This window comes from Oenanthe melanoleuca, unplaced genomic scaffold, assembly GCF_029582105.1.
Source record: "Oenanthe melanoleuca isolate GR-GAL-2019-014 unplaced genomic scaffold, OMel1.0 S009, whole genome shotgun sequence".
Taxonomy (NCBI): domain Eukaryota; kingdom Metazoa; phylum Chordata; class Aves; order Passeriformes; family Muscicapidae; genus Oenanthe; species Oenanthe melanoleuca.
This window is the reverse complement of record NW_026612658.1, coordinates 112,941-126,383: the sequence shown is the minus strand read 5'-3', so window position 1 is coordinate 126,383 and position 13,443 is coordinate 112,941. Positions and strand designations below refer to the sequence as shown.

General features: G+C 52.3%; 1 long non-coding RNA gene across 1 annotated transcript; it reads right to left on the bottom strand.

The window, feature by feature from the left end:
- Positions 1 to 1,288: 1,288 nt before the first annotated feature.
- On the bottom strand, positions 1,289 to 2,564 carry LOC130266282 (uncharacterized). Its single transcript, XR_008842812.1, has 3 exons — positions 2,500 to 2,564; positions 1,973 to 2,202; positions 1,289 to 1,411 (listed from the first exon to the last, which is right to left on the bottom strand). It is a non-coding gene; the product is annotated as an uncharacterized LOC130266282 (long non-coding RNA).
- Between the last annotated feature and the right edge of the window lie 10,879 nt (positions 2,565 to 13,443).

The following is a 13,443-nucleotide window of genomic DNA, read 5'->3' as shown; positions in this document are numbered from 1 at the left end:
AACCTTTGCCCAAAGTTTTCCTCATCTATGCAAAATCCAGCTCGGTGGGGTCATTTTCCAGGATCCACTTCAGAGAGTTGTAGTATTCACTGTCCTAGGGCAGATCACAGTTAGGCAGTTTGAAAATGGGCAATTAGTGCAGAGCTGTGGAAAGCCAGGGGCCTGTGAGCACTGGCACAGGTTCAATGGGCTCTTACCACTGACTCCATGTCCTTCAGGGTTATGGGCTTCCCCAGCATCATCTTGTAGAAAGGTCTGATGAAGAAGCCTGGGAGAGAGAGGACAGATTACCTGCCCTGCCCTGCCCCTGCACATTCCAGAAAGGTGGAATGCTTGAGGGCACCACCCCTGGCATTTCCTGTTACCTCCTGACTGTAACAGTCCTGCAGCTGCAACGGCATCAGAGCAGCTCAGCTTTATTTTATTATGGCACAGAAAGTCCAATTTTTCAGTTTCAACAATTATCCACTAACTGCCATACTCCACTGACCACCCTAACATTAATGGCAGAGAGAGACAAAAGCTGGGGAATTAAGCCCAGGGTACTCTATCCCATTTAAAATCACTACTTCCCTCTCCAAGGAGTTGCCTGAAAATCAGGCTAGTGACCTTCCTCTGCTCAGGACTCCTTTGCTTCCTCTGCTGCACCAAGGCTCAGGAAAATCAGCTCAGTGATGTCTGCCAGGTGTGAGATTTCAAAATGCAGCAGAATTTGTCATTAAATCATTCAGCTATAATTTTACATATGAAAATATGCTGCAGTTGACCCCCCTAGTTTGGCTGCAGGCTTGCATGGAAATACTGATAAAAATTCCATGCTTTTCCTCTAGGGACAATGCTCCTGCTGGTTCTGGAGCTTTCCCTTGAGCAGAGAAAGAAAGGCACTGTGACTGAATGAATCCCATTCAAACAGCCCCTGGCAGCCCCAGCCTGTCCCAGAATGGGCTCTCAGGCACTGCAGCCCCTCCCCAGCCCCTGGCAGCCCCAGCCTGTCCCAGAATGGGCTCTCAGGCACTGCAGCCCCTCCCCAGCCCCTGGCAGCCCCAGTGTCCCAGAATGGGCTCTCAGGCACTGCAGCCCCTCCCCAGCCCCTGGCAGCCCCAGCCTGTCCCAGAATGGGCTCTCAGGCACTGCAGCCCCTCCCCAGCCCCTGGCAGCCCCAGCCTGTCCCAGAATGGGCTCTCAGGCACTGCAGCCCCTCCCCAGCCCCTGGCAGCCCCAGTGTCCCAGAATGGGCTCTCAGGCACTGCAGCCCCTCCCCAGCCCCTGGCAGCAGCACTCACCGTCCAGCAGCTTCCCGTGGTACACAGCCAGGCCGGCCACCCCGGCCAATGAAGGTGAAGTACAACAGGTGATCTTCGTTACAGAGACCTGAATTAGGATTCATCTGAAGTGTGTAGTTGTCTCTTTTCTGGGGAAAGAAAAAAAAAAACCAGCTCAAGAAGCAAGCCTTTAAATAAGCAGACACTCAGACATGTTCACACATAGCTTGTGCCTAGGGGCATCTCCCTCCAAGGCCTTTCCAGCATGTCCCCCACGCAGCCACGGGAGCTGAAGGGTGGGCACAGCAGCAAACCCAAGCCCTGGCAGCAAGAATGCCCTCTCTGCCTTTACAGCTGGGCAGCCCCAGCCTGAAGCTCTGGAGGCCACTGCAGTGGGGACGAGCAGCTGCATTCTGAGCTCACCCTACAGCAGCACTGCCACTCTGGGCAGAGTCTGGGCAGAGGAAAGCAGCTTTGCTGTGACACTGCCCTCAAAAGCTGCAGCTCTGCTGCCCTGGATATTGCCTGAGCTATGGAAATGTTTCCTGGCTTCTCAAGGACCATTCCAGAGGCTCTCTGAAGAGCAGGAGGAGCAGGGCACTGGGGCTCCCCAGGGCACCCTGGAAAGGGGTGCGACTTCTGCCTAAGCAACCTTCCCTCTTATGCAAAATGTCATGTATAGAGCCCTTGAGAATAGAAATACAACTTACGTTGCTGAGTATTCAAAGAAACCATAGTAAGGGTTAAACATCTCCTTGGACAAGAGAAAAAAACATTCTCGGGCCACACCTCCATAGTCAAGTCCTTTTTCTCACTCAAATTCAATCCACAGCCTGGCTTTTAATACATCAGGTCTCTTCACAGACATGATTCTTCTGTAGGACTCCTCAAAAATGTTATTGCTGTGTAATTTCATCTCAAATCTGTTGGGTATGTCAGCCTGTGCCAAAGAAGATTAGATCATCCTTGTTAGTCTCAAGAAATAAGCCTTAGGGCAAATTCCTGGCTGCTAACAGCTCAGTGACAGGTCAGACACCTCGTGTTCAGCTCCCCATGTTTTCATTCCCCAGTGCTCTCTCAGTGCACGTGTTGGGAACATGAGGGGAACTGGGCCAGCTCCAAAACAGTGCTGCAGACTTCTGTGGTAAATATTTGATGAAAACGACGAGAAATGTATCAAAGAAAACAGGAGAGCACAGGGAGGGAGGAGCAGCCGTGTCCTGCAGGCTCTACTCACAGGTTTCTTCAGCTTCTTGCGGAAGTAGTCGTACTTGTGCTTGAACTCCCGGGAGTAGGGCACCGACAGAACAGGGCACGGGCACGGCTCGGCCTGGGACTCATCGATTCACATCTGTCTCATAAAGGCCGTGATAAAACAGGAGGTGAAAGCTGAATGGTTGAAGTGCTGCAGCTTGGGTCCTGCTCAGCCCTCATCCCAGCCCGTGCTGCCAGTGAACACACTGATGCTCTTCTCGGCTTGTTTTTATACATCCAAATTCCTTCTTCCAGTTTCTTCAAGCTAGGGGAAGGGAAGGGAAGGGAAGAAAAAAAAACTCTAGGAAAAAAAAAAAAAAAGAAACACCACCAAAAACAACCACAAAGAAACCCAAAAGAAAACAAACAAAAAACCCACAAATACCAATCCAAAACAAATCCACAGCACCTTCAGCACCTTTTTGCATAACAAACTTGTACAATTATAACTTTTAAATTCTCTTCTTTGTATCTGAAGTTCCCCATACTCCCTAAAGCAGAGTAACAAACCAGGCGTCAGTAAAGAAGGTGTCTGGGTTAAAAGACACTGGGCCTTCTGCCCACAAAACTATTTAGTGTTCACCTCTGCTACATCCAGCTGTAGCTAATTGTGTAGTTATGGTAATAGTGCCACAGGAATTTGGAAGGAATTATGGTACTCAGAGCTAATACAAAAGATGCACTCTAAAAATGGGTGCAACAGGAAAATGGAATGCTATTAAAATGATCAAATACTTGAACCTCAGGAGGGGAAAAAAAAAAGCTCAGTATCAAAGCTCTTTGTATTTTGCATGCACATTTCCATCTAAGAAAAGCATATGCTGGTTACAATAGGCTTCTTCATAGCCTAATAGCAAACATGAAGTTTGCCTAACTCCATTTGAATCAGGGATATAAAAGCAGATCAAGCAAGTGACAAATGAGACAGCTATTCCTAGACTGCAGCAGACACCAACAATGAATTATGAGCAGGCTCCAGCCTCAGCCTGGCATGGCTGGGTTTTTCCTTGGACCTGCCTCAATTAAACGAGTTTGGAGCTTTTGATGCCTGCAAGTTGGTGTTCTTCTCACTGGGGCAATTGGAAATAATTTCAGTATCATTAGAAAATTTTAGAAAAATCCAGCTAAAAGTTTCACCTCTGTCCCCTCTAAGTTATCCCAGTTTTCCCCAGCTAGGAGCTGCACAGAAGTGAGGCAGGGGAAATCACGTCAGGGAACAGCTGTAGAGTTAAAGGCAGAAAGACAAGACTTATCAGGAAAGGGGAAAGGTTTCAGAAAAGATTTCGGTGGTCTAATTAATGATCATTTCTGATTCCCAGTGAGAAGAACACAAACTCACAGCCAGTCAGGCCTCACAGTCCCCTGTAGTGAGAGCTCAGCACACATCCACAGAGGCAAGTCCAGCACCTGGAAGAAAAAAAAAGAACCAGAAGAAAAAGGTGAATTATTTTGTTTCCAAGTTATTTCCAGTTCTTAAAGCCCTACCAGCATTTGCTCTTGGTTTTGGTTGGGTGAATCCCAGGCAGTGGGCACGGGCCACGCCATCTGTTCACCCTGGCACAAGTGGTGTTTGCACAAAGTGGGACCAGAGGTGAAGGTCAGAGCCAGCCCTGCTTCTGAATTCCAGGATAAGTTTCACCAGCTGCCAAATGAGGGATTAAAAATACGTAAGAATGAAACGAAAAGCATTAATGAGGCTCGTGGGATTCCATTACATTGCTGTCATAAAATTCACAAACAAGAGTTTTGAGCTTCTGATGAGAACAGTGCAGTTCTTCATTCGTATTAGTCACTGTGTGGGATTTGGGGTCTGTCTGGATTTCAAAGCCCTCATGGTGGCCCTGACACTGCTCAGGAGCTGGTAGGAAAGGAAAAGCACAGTCAGAGCTCCTGGCAGGCACAGGGCCACCATGAGGGCTTTAAAATCCCCAGATTGGATTGTGGAGGAATCATCTGGGACTTGGATTGTCCCTCTGGGTGATCACAGCCCAGTTGCTGTGATTTGTACAATTCCATACATTTGACTCCCAAAACTTCCCAGCCCGGGGGTTGAGCTGACAGGGCAGCACAAAGATTGTTCTCTGTGCAGGGCCCAGACTCGGGGCTCACTGTCAGCTTTGCTAGTTCCCGTGAATTATCCCACAGCCCCCAATTCCCTGCTCAGTTCCTGCTGCCATACCCTCACGGTGCCTCACGGAGGGTGGATATTCCCGTGCAGAGCTGCCCCTTGAACGCCAGCTGTGCCAGGAACGGGCAGAGCGTGCAAGGAAGCTCAGCAGCATCGGGACAGGGACAGGCATCTGTTCCAAAGAATTGGCTATTTAAAGCCCTCATCCCCCAGCCCCACCCATGTCCCTGGGGGGCAGCTGACAGAGCTGCCTGGAGTCCAGCTGATTTAGCCCCCCTGAGCCGGGGCTCCAGGTGATATTTTCAAGCAGGAGAAGGCAGGGCCGGGGGGCGCTCCCGTCCCGTGCCAAGGCAGCTCCCCGTGCCCACGGGAGGACATCTCTCCCTGCAGCAGCTCAGCTCCTTTCAGAGCCTCAGCAAGTTCTTTTCCCTCAGCAAAGGGTGCACATCCCTGCCTCCAGCACACCTCCAGTGGGACCCACCTGGGAAAGCTTTCCATCCCTTCTGCACTTCCAGCTGGCTCCCTGGAAACTCCCGCCTTCGTCCAAACAAAACTTCATCCCACCTGAACCTTTGATTTGAAGGCATCTCTGCAGGCTGTCGGTTGGCATTTAATAGCTGTGAGGGAAGACTGCCTTGGCTTTAGTGCTGCTGCTGCTGAACGAGGAGGCCTCAGGCAGGAAGGGAAGGGAAGGCAATTGGGGTGGACAGGACATACCTGGCAGCTGCCTGGGAGCTCTGGGAGGCTGGAACCAGGAATTGCTGTCTGAGCCCCTCTGCACGCAGCCCGTGCCACCATCACCAGGACACGCCAGCTGCTCCCTGGGCTGCTTTTGGGCTGTCAGTGGCCTGTATCCAGGCTGAAGCATCTCCAGGAGCCTGCTCAGAGCAGCCCCTGGCCCGGGAGCCATGGGCAGCCCTTGAGCCGTGTCCGTGCCAGCGCCGGCCGGGCACCCAGCGCCCATCCCGGGCCGTGCGCTCGGCACGGGCAGGACGCTGCAGGCACAGCCCCTGCCCCGAGGGCCCATGGACAAGAGGTGCTGGATGCCTTTCGGGGACTCCTGGCCTCCTCCTGCCCCCCGTTCCCCGCAGCTGGGACACACAGAAACAACAAGGAGCATTGCTGGCAGTGAGTGGGAAGCACTGAGACCTCTGTGCAGCTTGCTCTTGTGCAGCCAATGATTCCCATCCTTGGGAGTTTCATACCTGTGATGCAGAGGGCTCAGTCAGTCGGAGCACAGTCCAGGTAGTGCCAAGGTTGTGAGTTCAATTCTCCCACGGACCGTGTCCTCGAGAGTCGGATTTTAGGAACCCTCTCAATCCCAGTATATCCTGTGACCTGGAAGCAAAGGGGAAAAGCCGCAGCCGAGTTTCAATAAAAGAGGTTTTGCCATTGCAGAGCTTCTTGGAGTTGCAAAGCAAGGGAGAGGGGGAGCATCCCATCTGGCAGGTGAATGAGAAACAGCCCGAGCGGAACCGTGCCCGGCCCCGCCGAGCGGCTCCTCCCGCGCCCCAGCCCCGCTCGTTCCGCAGGGGTGCGCGGGCAGCAGCCCCGGGGCTGTGCGCGCACGGGAACGGGGAGCCGGGCGCTGCTCCGCGCTCAGGGCTGCGGGGCCTCCGCGGGACGGGGGCACCGGGAGCGCCGGGATTTGGGGCTCCAGGGCTGGCACGGCGGCCCCGCGCCCGGCCGGGTCCAGCCGCTCCGGCTCTCCGGCCTTTATTATGTGGCGCCCCGACCCCCGCGGGGCGGGGGAAAGAGGAAAAGCGGGCACGGAGGATGGGAATGGGGGGCAGACGGGCGGGCGGTCGGGGTGGGTGACCAAGGACCGAGGGCGGGGGGCGCCGGGGTGTGCGGGGCAGCGGGGACAGGGGAAGGGGCGCTGGGGGGGGGGAATGGGAGAGCGGAGGAAGGAGGGGAGGCGGAATTGGGGGGGGGGGGGGGGGGGAACGGGAGCAGGGAGAGGGAACAGGGACAGGTGTGGTGGGAAGGGAAGGGAATGGGAGGGTGGAGGAAGGAGGGGAGGATTGAATGAGGGGAATGGGAGCAGGGAGAGGGAACGGGGGGCCCAGGGTTGGGGGGAAGGAAGGGTAGAAGCAGGAGCAGGAGGAGAAAGGAATAGAACAGGGTAGGGTAGGGTAGGGTGTGTATAGGTATATACACACCTATAGGGAGGGAACAGCGGGAAACAGCCAGGGGAGAAGGGACGGAGAGGAGAGACACAGGGATGAGAGGAGCAGGGAGGGCTCGGGCTGCGGAGGGAAGCGGGACGGGGAGGGAAAGGCCGGGGGCGGAGAGGGACGGGGGACCCAGGAGGGGAACAGGAGAGGGGAGCGGGGTAGGGACAGGAGAGGGAGAATGGGGGGGACAGGTTGGGCGGAGAAAGAAAAGGAACACGGGGAGGAGGGAGGAAAGGTAGAGAGAGAAACAGGAGGAGGAGAGAGAAAGGCGGGAAAGGCAGAAAAAGAAGGGGAACACGAGGAGGAGGGGGAGAGGGTTTGAGAGGAAGGAAAGCAGAAATCCAACCTGTCCCTGTGCGCCGAGCTCCAACGCAGCCACTGACCGAAACGAGTTCAGCCTGAGCAAATGGGGGCCGAGCCAATTACCTGGAGTTCAATCACCTCGGCCACGCCCCGCGCAGCCGCACCGAGACCCCGCGCACCTGTGCCGGGCCCGGCCCCGCCCCTGGATCACCTCACGGCCCCGCACCTGGATGCCCGCCCGGTACCGCCCCCGGTACCGCCGTGGGTACCGCCCCGGTACCGCCGTCGCTGCCGCCGCCGCTGCCGCCCTTGGTACCGCCCTGCCCTGGTACCGCCCCCGGGACCGCCTTCGGTGCCGCCCCGGCAGTACAGGACCCCGGCAGAGAAAGGCGTCTGCCCGCAGCCGCCTGTCTGCGCCTGCCCGTTTCCCGCGCGCCCGCGGCGCCGCTGAGCCCACAGCCCGTGTCCGCACTCTCGGAAACGCCGCAGAAAATCGCGCCGCGGGGATCGTGTCGGCGTCGCGGGCAGGCAGCCCACAAAACAGACTGGGGTCCTTGATTTTCCCGCCCTTTCTGCCGCCAGATATAGAAGGTCAGGCGAGTACCGGCCGAGCCGCCATCTTGAGAGTGGCAAGACGTCACTTCCGCTTTTCCTGCTGCCGTCTTTAGTACTGGCAGAGGCCACTTCCGGCCCGGTTGCCATCTTTGTTGTGGTACCAGTAACGCCCCTCACCATCTCAATTTCTAAGTCGCCTGCCTGAATCCGGCAACGACGCCGAAAAGAGCTCCGGCCGACGCTCGAGCGGCGGCAGGCACGGGCGGGGGGATGCTTGCCTCGGCCGGGCTCCTGCCGCAAGCGGCATCCGCGCGTGGCGGCAGTCCTACAGGGCAGCGTCCCGGCACGCGCTCGCTCCCATCATCGGAAGGGCACGCGCGCAGCACCGCGCTGTGCCCACAGGACGGCAGCGCTGCCAGGGCGCCGGAGCGGCGGCGGCTGCAGTACCGCGCTGTGCCCACAAGGCGGCAGCACTGCGCCGAGCTCAGCCCGGGGCTGCGGCGCTTTGGGGACAGAGAGAGAAGCGAAGGCAAAAAGCAACGAGTCCCATCCCTTCAAAAAATCCTCCTAAAAGAATGCCCCCAAAACACCCCGACCAAAACTAAAAGCATCCCTGTCTCTAAGCAAATAATAGAAAAACCCCGTTAAATAAAAATCTATTAATATTTAATTTATATTCAGATTTACAATCTACACATTTTATATTTTCAATTAAGGTTGCATTATAACATATACACAATATTATTTTTATTATTTATTGTACACATATTTATACTGTTAAAATTCATTTCTATTTTATGCATATATCTTTATATTATATATGTGCATGTTTCTAATTTTATTTAAAAGCCCCACCTTTACCCAAATACAAACAAAAAACCCCTTTATTTTAAACTATATTTAAATGTTTCTATTTATATTTTTCATTTTTATGTCTGCAATCAATGTATCTATATTATAAATATATTATACCAGAAGTATATATTATTTATATCCTACATTTATATTGATCTATATATTTATGTATTTACTTCCATACATTCATGTATGCACAAATACTTCTACTTTTATGTCTTTATAAACTTATTGTACATTTGTGTATTTATTTTGCTTATATTAATTATAAAAAAACCTGCCTTTACCAAATAAAACAAAAAAAAAAAACCCATTTATTTTAAACTATATTATTTGCGTATTTCTAATCTCATATATATAACTTATATTCATACACTATATAAATAATGCAAATATATAGTGTAATATAAAGTTGTTACTTCTATTTGTATATATTTTATATTTATATAAATATATTTTTATTTTTCTATTATTTTATTTTATATTTAGATTATCTATTAAAAAACCCTTCTCTAACCAAATAAAACATTTATTTAAGCTGTAGTTAGGTATTTTTTATATTTATATTTTCCTGCCTTCTACACCCAGCCCTCCCTGTGAATGTTCTGGCACTCTTGGGTCCCTCTGGGGGACGGCACCCGGCACCGCCCCCCCCCATTCCCCACTCCCCTGCTCCTTCACCGCAGCGTGGCTCCCTCTCCTCGGGACCTTGGGGTGCCCCAAAGGACACGGGAGCCCCCGCAGTCTCCACCCCCTGTCCCCCTCAGCCTTTTTTCCTCACCCCCAAAGAAGGCACAGAACAACTACAACTGCCTCGGGCAGGAGCACGGCACTTTATTCGAACCCTTCCCACGGTCCATCCCCTCAAAAAGGGACTCTGCTCACGCAAGGAAGTGGGGGACAGCCCCCAGAAGGGCTGAAGTTCCTTCTCAGCCCCGCAGACACAGGCAACAAGGGGCAGAAGAGGAAGCGCCAGCAGAGAGGACACAGCAAGAAAAAAGATCAAGGCGCAGGATGAAATGGAAAAAAACCCAAAAAACACCTGGGATGGTGAATGGGCCGCACACAGAGAGGGATTAAAAAAGAACAGGGACAGCAAATGGGACACACCCGTGGGAACCACCGGCACGGGGAGCTCCACAGAGCCACACAGAATAAAACAGGAACACGAGCGAGGCACGCAGAAGGACGCAGAACGAAACACGGTGCCAAACACGCAGCAAGGACTGAGGGATACAAAGAGGGAAACAAGAACCCGCAAGAGGAATCGACCGCGGCACGTGCCGGGGCGGGCAAACGCGGCCAAGGAGCAGCACAGGGACGGAGACAGAGAGGCACGGCCAGCAGGACAGAGGCTCACCAAGAGAGGGGACGGTCAGGGAGGAGCACTGGGCAGCAGGTGCACACAGGTACAGGCAAAGGGACAGTGACAGGGACAAAGAAACACAGTCACGGTGCAGGACAGAGGGACAAGGAGAGGAAGAAAGGAGAAATAAAGATGCAGGCAGCAAGCGAGACAGAGAGAGAGGCAAAAAGTAGGACAGAACAGGGAGAGGGATTGAGTAAGAGATATTACATAAATATTGAGTATTCATTTCAAAAAAGAAAAAGAAGAACAAGAGAGAGAGAAGCAGTGAAAGGGAATGGGATGGGAGCACACAGGCCAAGAAAGGAACACAAAAGACACAGCGGACAGAGAGGAGAGAAGGGGTGGAAAATTGAATATAAAGCTGGAAGAGGAACAGCAGCAGACCCAGGACTATTTATTACAGAGTGTGGCTGCTGAACCTGTCAGGAAAGCACCAGCTCCGACAGAACAGGGCACGGGCACGGCTCGGCCTGGGACTCATCGATTCACATCTGTCTCATAAAGGCCGTGATAAAACAGGAGGTGAAAGCTGAATGGTTGAAGTGCTGCAGCTTGGGTCCTGCTCAGCCCTCATCCCAGCCCGTGCTGCCAGTGAACACACTGATGCTCTTCTCAGCTTGTTTTTATACATCCAAATTCCTTCTTCCAGTTTCTTCAAGCTAGGGGAAGGGAAGGGAAGGAAAAAAAAAAACCTAGGAAAAAAAAAAAAAAAAACAAAAAACCACCACCAAAAACAACCACAAAGAAACCCAAAGAAAACAAACAAAAAACCCACAAATAACAATCCAAAACAAATCCACAGCACCTTCAGCACCTTTTTGCATAACAAACTTGTACAATTATAACTTTTAAATTCTCTTCTTTGTATCTGAAGTTCCCCATACTCCCTAAAGCAGAGTAACAAACCAGGCATCAGTAAAGAAGGTGTCTGGGTTAAAAGACACTGGCCTCCTGCCAACAAAACTATTTAGTGTTCACCTCTGCTACATCCAGCTGTAGCTAATTGTGTAGTTATGGTAATAGTGCCACAGGAATTTGGAAGGAATTATGGTACTCAGAGCTAATACAAAAGATGCACTCTAAAAATGGGTGCAACAGGAAAATGGAATGCTATTAAAATGATCAAATACTTGAACCTCAGGAGGGGAAAAAAAAAAGCTCAGTATCAAAGCTCTTTGTATTTTGCATGCACATTTCCATCTAAGAAAAGCATATGCTGGTTACAATAGGCTTCTTCATAGCCTAATAGCAAACATGAAGTTTGCCTAACTCCATTTGAATCAGGGATATAAAAGCAGATCAAGCAAGTGACAAATGAGACAGCTATTCCTAGACTGCAGCAGACACCAACAATGAATTATGAGCAGGCTCCAGCCTCAGCCTGGCATGGCTGGGTTTTTCCTTGGACCTGCCTCAATTAAACGAGTTTGGAGCTTTTGATGCCTGCAAGTTGGTGTTCTTCTCACTGGGGCAATTGGAAATAATTTCAGTATCATTAGAAAATTTTAGAAAAATCCAGCTAAAAGTTTCACCTCTGTCCCCTCTAAGTTATCCCAGTTTTCCCCAGCTAGGAGCTGCACAGAAGTGAGGCAGGGGAAATCACGTCAGGGAACAGCTGTAGAGTTAAAGGCAGAAAGACAAGACTTATCAGGAAAGGGGAAAGGTTTCAGAAAAGATTTCGGTGGTCTAATTAATGATCATTTCTGATTCCCAGTGAGAAGAACACAAACTCACAGCCAGTCAGGCCTCACAGTCCCCTGTAGTGAGAGCTCAGCACACATCCACAGAGGCAAGTCCAGCACCTGGAAGAAAAAAAAAGAACCAGAAGAAAAAGGTGAATTATTTTGTTTCCAAGTTATTTCCAGTTCTTAAAGCCCTACCAGCATTTGCTCTTGGTTTTGGTTGGGTGAATCCCAGGCAGTGGGCACGGGCCACGCCATCTGTTCACCCTGGCACAAGTGGTGTTTGCACAAAGTGGGACCAGAGGTGAAGGTCAGAGCCAGCCCTGCTTCTGAATTCCAGGATAAGTTTCACCAGCTGCCAAATGAGGGATTAAAAATACGTAAGAATGAAACGAAAAGCATTAATGAGGCTCGTGGGATTCCATTACATTGCTGTCATAAAATTCACAAACAAGAGTTTTGAGCTTCTGATGAGAACAGTGCAGTTCTTCATTCGTATTAGTCACTGTGTGGGATTTGGGGTCTGTCTGGATTTCAAAGCCCTCATGGTGGCCCTGACACTGCTCAGGAGCTGGTAGGAAAGGAAAAGCACAGTCAGAGCTCCTGGCAGGCACAGGGCCACCATGAGGGCTTTAAAATCCCCAGATTGGATTGTGGAGGAATCATCTGGGACTTGGATTGTCCCTCTGGGTGATCACAGCCCAGTTGCTGTGATTTGTACAATTCCATACATTTGACTCCCAAAACTTCCCAGCCCGGGGGTTGAGCTGACAGGGCAGCACAAAGATTGTTCTCTGTGCAGGGCCCAGACTCGGGGCTCACTGTCAGCTTTGCTAGTTCCCGTGAATTATCCCACAGCCCCCAATTCCCTGCTCAGTTCCTGCTGCCATACCCTCACGGTGCCTCACGGAGGGTGGATATTCCCGTGCAGAGCTGCCCCTTGAACGCCAGCTGTGCCAGGAACGGGCAGAGCGTGCAAGGAAGCTCAGCAGCATCGGGACAGGGACAGGCATCTGTTCCAAAGAATTGGCTATTTAAAGCCCTCATCCCCCAGCCCCACCCATGTCCCTGGGGGGCAGCTGACAGTCCAGCTGATTTAGCCCCCCTGAGCCGGGGCTCCAGGTGATATTTTCAAGCAGGAGAAGGCAGGGCCGGGGGCGCTCCCGTCCCGTGCCAAGGCAGCTCCCCGTGCCCACGGGAGGACATCTCTCCCTGCAGCAGCTCAGCTCCTTTCAGAGCCTCAGCAAGTTCTTTTCCCTCAGCAAAGGGTGCACATCCCTGCCTCCAGCACACCTCCAGTGGGACCCACCTGGGAAAGCTTTCCATCCCTTCTGCACTTCCAGCTGGCTCCCTGGAAACTCCCGCCTTCGTCCAAACAAAACTTCATCCCACCTGAACCTTTGATTTGAAGGCATCTCTGCAGGCTGTCGGTTGGCATTTAATAGCTGTGAGGGAAGACTGCCTTGGCTTTAGTGCTGCTGCTGCTGAACGAGGAGGCCTCAGGCAGGAAGGGAAGGGAAGGCAATTGGGGTGGACAGGACATACCTGGCAGCTGCCTGGGAGCTCTGGGAGGCTGGAACCAGGAATTGCTGTCTGAGCCCCTCTGCACGCAGCCCGTGCCACCATCACCAGGACACGCCAGCTGCTCCCTGGGCTGCTTTTGGGCTGTCAGTGGCCTGTATCCAGGCTGAAGCATCTCCAGGAGCCTGCTCAGAGCAGCCCCTGGCCCGGGAGCCATGGGCAGCCCTTGAGCCGTGTCCGTGCCAGCGCCGGCCGGGCACCCAGCGCCCATCCCGGGCCGTGCGCTCGGCACGGGCAGGACGCTGCAGGCACAGCCCCTGCCCCGAGGGCCCATGGA